This window comes from Balaenoptera borealis (assembly GCF_965194805.1).
Source record: "Balaenoptera borealis genome assembly, chromosome: X".
Taxonomy (NCBI): Eukaryota; Metazoa; Chordata; class Mammalia; order Artiodactyla; family Balaenopteridae; genus Balaenoptera; species Balaenoptera borealis.
Window position 1 is genome coordinate 15,224,195 of NC_138881.1, and position 9,999 is coordinate 15,234,193.

Sequence of the window (9,999 nt, forward strand, 5' to 3'; positions counted from 1 at the left end):
AAAACAAAAGCGCTAATAGAGAAAAGTGATATCCACTAAAATGTACATTTTATTTCAGGAACATCACTTTTAAGAAAGTTACTTACTTGGAAATTCACTTAAATGGTGCCATTAAAAACTTGAAGTATCAACATTCTTGGGAAATGATTATGTTAGCAATGCAAATGTACAAGTGCCTCCTCAAGCTGGGCTTGAATGGTCCTGTCCAAGTCAGATATCTCAGTTAGGCAGGGCCTTTATCTGGCCATTTAGGGATAAGGATAATATATTGGACCATGAGCATGCATATATATGTTCCTCTCTCTCTCTCGCCCTCTCTCTCTCCGTCTGGTGCACGCATGCGTGCTTTCTCACACACGCGTGCAGGCGCGTGCACACACACATCACTCTTCCTGTGTTTGAGATGGGAAAAGAAAAGAAACCTACCGTTGCCTACATCTTGAAGGCTGGCAGCTGGCATTTCCTTTAAACAGACATCTAAAATAGCTTTTGTTTAAAACAACAACATGGATTTCAAGGATTAAAAAGCAAGTATTTCAAGGGTCATATGACAGGTGGACTGTAAGAACAAGGAAGTTCATTCCACTAAACACAACCCACTGTGGTCCAGCCCCTGCTTCCCAAGCCTGATCTGGATGCCAAAGACCATCCCTGATGGTATCACTTGTGACTCAGATTGAAGGGAGGCTAGTGCTCTCCTTGTAGCCAGAGGGAAAGTCATTCCCCTTCCCATGGGCTGTCACTCAAATCTCTCTAAATTACAAGTCAAGGGAAAAACCAGTCACCCTGCACTTGTCAATGCAGTGAACTAAGCAGAGCAGAGCTAAAGTTACTAGAGCCAGTAGATTCCACATATTTTTGAATTGTGACCTGAATAAGAAACCACATTTTACATGGCAACCCAGTTCCTAAATACAGTATAGATTCCAAACTAAGACAAACATTTTCCAAAATAATACCGCCCTCTGATATTTTCTATTTCATTTTTTTTAAATGCTAGTCCCAACTCATTAAACTGATGTCACCACCACTGACAGGAAATGACCTGCAGTGTGAAAGACACAATGCTAGAGGGCCAAAACCCAAACTGTATTTTTGTACTAGAGTGGATTCACAGAAGATCTTTGGCTCTGGCTTTACTTAGGGCTGACTAAAATCCCTCTATTTGCCAATGGAACCTTTTCTGAAACTATGTCCAGCTGAGATCTCGGGGCCAGCCTGGTCCAACTGCATAACTGTCCCTTTCAGCACTTTTCTTTTAGATCACGTATTCCATTCTCTGTGAATATTACTTGAATTAAAATTAGCCTTTTTAAATTACGCATACATTTACAGTGTAAATGATCCAAACAATAAAGCCTCTCCACACCTACTCTTATCCACTGCCCAGAATAGCCACAGTAAACATCCAGACAAGTATCTTCCGCCTTTTGTGATGCATTCACGTATTACCCATAACCACACATAAATGGTTTTTAATAATGCAAATAGAATTGCATTACATTTACTGTTCTGTGACTTGCTGTCTGAACTTAAGAGATATGTCTTTGTGAGTCAGGACAAATTTTAAATTCGTTTATGTAGACTGACTGCATTCTTTTTTTCAATAGTATTTTGTTGAGGAATGATTTATATACAATAAGTGCACATAAGTACAGCTTGAGGACTGTATATCCTCGTGTGACCACCATCCAGATCAATATGTAGAATTTCCACCTCCTCAGAAGGATTCGCTCATGCCCCTTCAAGTCAATACCACCGCCCAAAGAGGTAACCACTACTCAGACTTCCAACACCAAGCATTAGTTTTCCTATTAAACTTCACATTCATGGACTCATATAGTAAATATTCTTCTGTGTCTGGATTCTTTCATGCCACATAATACCTTTGAGATTCATCCATGTTTTTGCACATATTGGTAGTTTTGCGTTTTTTTGTTTTTGTTGCTGAGTGGTATTCCCACCACAATTGGGGTTGTTTTCAGTTAGGGGCTCTTGTGAATGAAGCTACTATGAACATTCTTTTAGAAACTTTTCTGTGGACATGTGCACTCATTTCTCTTGAGAATGTACTTATAATTGTTGGGTCATAGGTAGTGTATGTTTAATTTTATTAGAGACTACCAAACATTTTTCCACAGAGACTAAACCATTTTATACTCCTACCAACAGTGTATGGAGTTCCAATTGTTCCAATCCTCGCCAGCACTTTGCATTGTCAGTCCTTTGTATTGTTAGCCATTCTGGTGGATGCATGCTGGTATCGCCTTACAATTTTAATTTGCATTTTCCTGATAACCAGTGATATTGAGCACTTTTTCACGTGCTTATTGACCATTCCTATATCTTCTTTTATGGAGTGCCCATTCAAGAATTTTGCCCATTTTAAAATTGGGTTGCTCATCGTTTTGTTATCAATTTATAGAATTTTTAACATATAATGGATACAAGTCCTCTATCAGACACACGCATTGTGAATATTTTCAGTCTAAGGCTTGCTTTTCACATTAGTATCTGCCACATTCTTTTTAATGGATGCACATTTTTCCCACTGTAGTAGCAGTTTCTTAATTTATGTTACCATTATTAATGGATATTTACACTCATAGGGAAAATTTTGTGCTTCAGTGGAAAACTGTACATTGTTTAGAGAACACTGCTCTTGGTTATCTGATTCCGATTTTCCATTCTATAAATTGTATATAACTGATAGCAATGCAAAATAATTCTTATCTATAGACATGCAAATAAATTGTCTGGTGAAGATTCAATTGACTTTCCTCCCCAGTTATGGGGAGATGCTGCAACACTTACTGCACATTTATCTCTGCATAGAAGTCTCAAGACTAAGAAGTCCTCATGCTCTCTCACACTCCAAATCAAACCAACTTTTCCTTAAACAAGTTCAGCTACATGAAGGTACAGAAGACGAATAGACAGAACTTGTACTGTAACAAGGGGAAAGGTCAAATTAGGCTCAAACCAAAGAAATCAAACTAATGGTAGAATTTCAAGCATAGTAAGACAAGGTGAATGAGGAATGCCTTTGTTTATTGGGCACCTACTAATCCCAGACTACTGTGCTAGGCACTGATGACACAATCTTTGCCTTCAAGAAGCTCAGGAATTAGTGGTTTACAGGACTATTAAAAGAGGTAGGAAAGACAAGGTCAAAGACGGTGCCACCAAAGATCAAGGAAACAGACACTGGAGACCTCAGCTTGAAGCACCAAGGTGGAAAATTCTCGAAAGATTACTGGGAAGCTGATGAAGAATCTCTGAAAATCCCCAACCCTACCCTGACGTGTCTGCAGCAGTGAAGTTCGTGATTCTCATGAGTTCTTCAGGAAGCTTCTGTAAATCTCAGTCTGCCCATATGTCCCAGTTGTGGAGAAAAACGGCTTCTTTTCTTCTACCTTCAAACTTCAGGCCAGTTCCTCTCATCAACAAACTCTAAACCAGAACTATACTGAGACAGGGGTTCTGCGAGATGTGGTTCTCAGCTTCTCTTCTGCAAAGCAGAGATTCTAGAAGGGGGAGGTGGTGATGCTGAGTTGAGACCTGGCACACAGCTGGGGCTCACAACATGGTGACCATCAACCCTGCTGTCCATGAAGTGGCAGGGACACTGAGCAAGTGTTCACCTTCCCTGCATTTGAAAGTACAGCTGACCCTTGAACAACCCAAATCTGAGCTGTGCGGGTCCACTTATGCGTGGATTTTTCCCAATAGTAAATACTACAGTACTACACAATCCACGGATGGCTGAATCCGCAGATGCGATACCTCAGATTTGGAGGAACTGCATGTACAGAGGAACCAGGTATACGGAGAGAGCCAACTATAAATTATACATGGGTTTTTGACTTTGCAGAGGATCAGAGCCCCTAACCCCCACGTTGTTCAAGGGTCAACTGTACCATTTTTCTTGTAGGATTTCTGTCCATTGATTGTCCAGTCTCCCCTTTCCCCTACTTCATTGTGCAGGGGCCAAACAAGGACCCTGAAGTCACAATCCTAGAAGGCAACTGCTGAATAATTCAGTAGTATTGAAAAATACATGAAAGGATTTACAGGTTTGTACTAACAACCCTAGCATAAAAGTGAGACTTGAGGTCTAGCCCTGGCTTTGGCACTAGCAGCTCTATGATTTGGGGAAAACCACTGAACCTTCTTATAACTGTTTCACTGAAAAATTCAAAAGGCTGTGATACTGAGAAGAGCACATCATGTCTGGGGTGTTCTTCCCAAGAAGGCATAACCCCAGTCCAATCATGAGAACACATCAGACAAACTCAAATTGAGGAACATTCTACAAAATGACTGACCAGTACTCTTTTCAAAAGTGTCAAGGTCAGGAAGAACAGAAAGACTGAGAACTGCCACAGATGGGAGGGGACTAAGGAGACATGAGAATTAAATAAAATATAGGATCTTGGATTGACTCCTGGAAGCAAAAAAGATTTTTAACGGAAAACCTGGTGAAGTACAAATAAAGTCTGGAGTTAATAGCATTCTACCAATGTTAATTTGTGAGTTTTGATAATTGTATCACATTTGCGGAAGCTGTTAACATTAGGGGAAGCTGGGTGAAGGGTGTATGGAAACTCTCTGTACTATTTTTGTAAATCTTCTGTAAATCCAAAATTATCCCAAAATAAAATGTTAAAAATTAAAACCGTGCTATTTAAACGGTATCAAAATTGAATTCATCATTTTGTATTGGGCCCTGCGAATTATGTAGCTGGTCCTGCATGGAAGTGTTACCAAGGCTGTTGCCCCAGAACCAAGTAAACTTGCAGAAAAGCATATCCTCTAGCTGTGTTCACAGGACAGGAACAAGAGAGTCCATCCACAAGAAAACTGGTGAAACTTGTTCAGCTTCAAAAGTGGGACAAAGGTTGCCCTGCAGCTCATTACCATCTCATTGTAATCTTAAGATCTCCGCCTGTCCTCACCATGATGGTTTGACCTGCTTCAGACCCAAATGCCAAAGGACCATACAAGGGCAGAAAAGAGGTGGCACCCCAGTTCCAGGAAGAACCCCACCTATTCCCAGAAAAATCAATGTATATGACTCCCTCTCATTAACCTTGCCCTTAAAATCTTGTCTTAGCCATCACCCAGGTGAGAAGTTGATTGGCGACCTAAGTTCCCACTTCTCCATCCTCGGGCCATTGAATTAATTTAATTGCCCTCAGCTTCGATCTCAGCTTGGGTTTAGTTTTTGGCTGTCAGATCCCGAACAGAAAAAGAAACTTCCCCCTGAGGCAGGGGGGCCTTGGCCAGGCTAGGGCCCAAGTGGGGGACCAGACAACCTAATTCGGTAACAGAAGTATATGGAAAACTGGGTAAAACCCGTTTCCCGTGATGCAAAATAATGAAGCGGCAACAAAACAATTCCCATGAGCTCCAGGGGAAACTGGAAGGAGCAGAGATAAGAGCTGCTCCATCTGATGGGTCTTGTGGACAGAAATGAGGATGGTTCTGAGCCAGCGACTAAGGAGCAGATGGGACAAATAACTATCTCAGCTGATGGCTAAGAAAAATGACCAGAAACTGATTCTGAAACCCTCCCCCCAGCCTTGGCACTGTGTAAGACCCCCTACAACATACGAGCAGTTCTGATTAAAACCCCCGCCAGCTGGTATTCTCCCAAACCTATCTCTGTTCATGTCCTCGGTTCTCTCCTTGTAGTTCTGGGAAACTCACAAGCCTTGTATGACTAAGGCTAAGTTTCCACTCCAACACATGGAGGCTGAAATCGGAGACTAAGGGTGACGTCACCAAGATGGCGTCACACGTCACTCCGACTTCGCTCACCCTCTCAGGAACAACCAACGACCATTGGTGAACCGGACGCCACTGAGAGCAGCCTAGAACGCGGGGATGAGGCGGAAGCACCCTCTGCATCGCAGAGACCAAGACAGACGGCATAGAAAGGTCAGAGAAGCGGCTACACACACCACGCTGCCCCTCCCCCAGGCCAGCACAGCCCCACACGGTCGTCTCCCCTGAGCCTCCGGGTCCTCCAGTGCGAAAAGGGCGGGGGTGGGGGGAGAAGCCAGCTCGCCCAGCACTGTGGGTCACTGTGTGGGAGCCCCTACTCCAGTCTCGCCCCACAGGGCTTGCCCAGTGGGAATCTGCCTGTGACCGAGAAGGGGCCGAGGGACTGGCAACAACCAGCACTTGGACCTGGGCTAAGTTCGTACCTGCAGCGCCCGAGCAGTAGTCCCAAGCAGCCGCTCTGCTCAGCTGCAGCACTCTGACCGGGGAACTCGGTGGGACCCTCAAACGAGGATTTCTGCTGGCCCTAGAGCCTGACTTGCCCACCCAGGCAAGGAGCTGAGGAGAGCACCTCCCGACCCCGTCTCACCAGAGGAGCGCACACCTGGAAGCTGCGCGGCCGACAGCGCGGGAGCTGAGAGGTGGGTGGGCGGGGCTGACAGCCTCACGAGAAAAGCCGGAATCGCGTGCAGGGTTCCCGTGCTACCGCCCAAGTGAGGGGAATTAATTCAGAGCCGAGGCTGAGAGTAGTTGCCGGCCCACCCTGCCTGGAAAGCCTGGCGTTACCCAACCCAGTCCTGCTAAGGCAAGTGAGCTAAAACAGAGCCCTGCCCACTGTGACTCCCGAGGGCGGGGCGGGGCGATTGGCCCAAAGGGGCTGGAAAGATTACCTGAAAGCTGTGTAATCAAAATCGAAATTAAGTTTTTATAGAAAAATGTTTCTTGCCCACCTGTGTTGGTGTCCTGAGATTTAAACCTGTCATCCGTCAATCTTTCAGATTAATATTGCTAATTATTTGAGATTACCAATTATTCCATCTCAAAGTGGATGAGCAGATTTTTTTTATCATGGTGAAAAAATTCATTGCACATTTAACGTATTAAAATAAGTTAGGGTGAAGGAAGGAGTGACAAGTGCTTTTTAGTCCTACACAACAGTGATTGTGGTTAGATTGCTACTGTTGCAGAATGCTGCAAAGATAATTCTTTACTCTATGTGGATATGGGCTATAAAGAAAGGCGAAAACCAGAGCTGAACATCGAAGCCTTGCTGACCAAAATTAAAATATTGGCATATATTTAAATAAATATTAAAGTATAAAATAATATGCTTTAGTAACACTTATGTTTTACCCAGGAAGGACAAAACACTTCCAAAGTTTTCAACATCCTTTCAATTATATCCACAATTATCGTTACTGGGTTAAACTATTTCTGTTTTGCTTATCAAGCAAGAAAGCAAACATTCTCACTGTCACATTTATGAAACTGGCTGGAAAATGCTATCATTAAATTAAAAACACTATAGATGACATTAGTAAAAGTTCTATAAAATTACTACATTAAAAAAAACAATAAGCATCTGTATTAAGAATATTTTAAATGTTTATTCATTGTATTTATTTAGAAAACAAAATAAATTAACGATAAATTTATTTATCAAAAACAAGTCTTATGAGCAGACATTTAAAGTGTTTAACGTTGGACTGATACAATAACAAAACTGACCTGTGAAATTTTGTAGATAGAAAAGGTCTAATTTAGTTTAAATAAGATCTGAAACACCTTTATGAAACTTATTTTGCTCAGTGTGATTTTAAAGAAGTTATGTGTATATTACTATGACTCAAACTGTGGGGACAATTTTAAACACTTTTAAAAAAAAATAAAGTTCATTCTAAACTGTGCTATCCAGTATAGTAGCCACTATTCACATGTGACTTTAAATTTAAATTTTAATTAGCTAAAATGAGATATAATTTAAAATCTAATTCCTTCATCTAATTAGCCACATCTCAAGTGCTCAAAAGCCACATGTGGCTAGCTATTACCATATTGGACAATGTAAAATTATAGAATATTACCAACATAATGGAAAGTTCTATTGGACAGGGCTGGTCAACTAACTTATATAAGCAACCACCATAATAAAGTTAATCATATAAATCTTGAAAAACTTCTGTAAATATTAAGTTTTTGTTTTTGTAATTTTGCTTCTAATCCAGGGAATCTTTCAGATACCACAAAATACAAATCAAATTTGAAATCTGCATATACAATTTGAAATTTAATCTTGCCTAGGATATAAATTTACTTTTCTATATTAACTCTATTACTAGTAGTTTGTAAAATTTTTTGTGAAACTGAATGGCGAAGCCAAAGACTAATTTAGATGAATTAATCTGAAGTTAAAAGTCTGGAAGACTTTTTGGTTTCAATTATCTACTTCTTAAGACCACTGTAGGCATAGCCTAAACATATAAAGATATGCATAGAAATACTATAGTTTTATTAAGCTAAAGGCAACTAATAGCAAATTATTTATTTGAAGAACAGAGTCTTAAAAATTAAATCTTATATCTTATCTTTATAAAACTAATTATATTATACTTCACTAAAATACTCAAAATTGAATTCAATTTTCAAAAGATATATCATATGAAAATATGTATCTGTTCTACCAACTGATCACATAAAACCATCTTAAACTATCTCACAAGTCACAAAAATAACAAGACTTCACACAAACTATCCTGTTTGACATACTTATTACTTTCTATTGAATTTCTTCTTTGCCTTATTAAAAAACAGAACTTAATTAATGTCTATTACCTAAGACAAAGCCATGGGTCACAAGCAAATGGCCATAACTAAAGATTGAACTCTCACAAGGAAAAAATTTGCTCTTTGAACAATAACAAGGAACACTATAAAACAAATGTAACTGAGGACCGTTCAACAGGTTGAAAGCTGAAAGATGGCATTGTAACTGACAAAATGTTTCTTAAACACAAATGATCAAACAATGAAATTATATAATATTTCCTATGGCTGAAACATTCAAGAACTTTAAAATAAAGTGATTAAGTTAAAAATAAAATCCTAGTAAACAGCAAGGATTTACTGTACAGCACAGGGAATATCTTGTGATAACCTATAACGGAAAAGAATCTGAAAAAGAATATATATGTATGTATAACTGAATCATTTTGCCGTACACTAGAATCTAACAGAACACTGCAAATGAACTACACTTCAATAAAAAAAAAAAAAAAAAGAATCCTAGGAAGGGAGTAAGCAGGAAGCCTTCATGGAGGAAGTGGCATTCAGTGTGAGGATTCAGATGTGACAGTAGGCAGGGGAGGCAGGAGTGGCCAGGCTGGGGAGCCGGTGGATTGCACCCTGAGTATTAAAAAAGAAAATTATATTTATGAGCAAAATGGTATGATTTTTTAATTCTCCAATAATCCCACCAACATCCTTTAAGATCATTTTTTTCTAATTGAATTCCTGATAAAAATTTTTTTCATTTAAACTTTGTAAGATTTAAACTTGTATGCATTTCAACTAGAATTAATCATAAAAACACAGTAAACATATTAAAACCTTTACGTAGACATTTCAGAAATCAAAAAAAAAAAGTTAGTGTCTAAATCTTGTCAGATTCTTTATATTCACAGTGATATATTCTTAAATTTAAATTACCTCAATGGAACCAAAAAGTCTAATATGATTTTCTATGTTGACTCTTAGCAAACTTCGGTGATAAAATATTATCAGGAGTTAATTAAAAGAATTCTGTTCTTATCAGAAGTAGATCAAAAGAACATAGGTCTCATCTCTGGAAAGCTTATGTTAAACAATATGATGTCAATCCTATGAATCCCCTACTGATGGATGTATAAGAAAGCCAGGTGGCATGGACATATATACAGTACCAAATGTAAAACTGATAGCTAGTGGGAAGCAGCCGCATAGCACAGGGAGATCAGCTGGGTGCTTTGTGACCACCTAGAGGGGTGGGATAGGGAGGGTGGGAGGGAGGGAGACGCAAGAGGGAAGAGATATGGGGATATATGTATACGTATAGCTGATTCACTTTTTTATAAAGCAGAAACTAAATGGCAAAGCAATTATACTACAATAAAGATGTTAAAAAAAAAAAGCCAGCACGCATGTTTTGGTTATATGTAAACCATACCACCCTTCTGA

The 9,999-nt window shown here is 39.7% G+C and overlaps 1 protein-coding gene across 1 annotated transcript in view; it reads right to left on the reverse strand.

Annotated features, from left to right (window-relative positions):
- Positions 1–9,743, reverse strand: part of RAI2 (retinoic acid induced 2) — a 406,186-nt gene extending 396,443 nt beyond the window's left edge. The window contains exon 1 of the mRNA XM_082375736.1: positions 6,377–9,743. The gene's annotated coding sequence lies outside the window, so the exon portion shown is untranslated. The remainder of the gene's footprint in view (positions 1–6,376) is intronic.
- Positions 9,744–9,999: the final 256 nt, after the last annotated feature.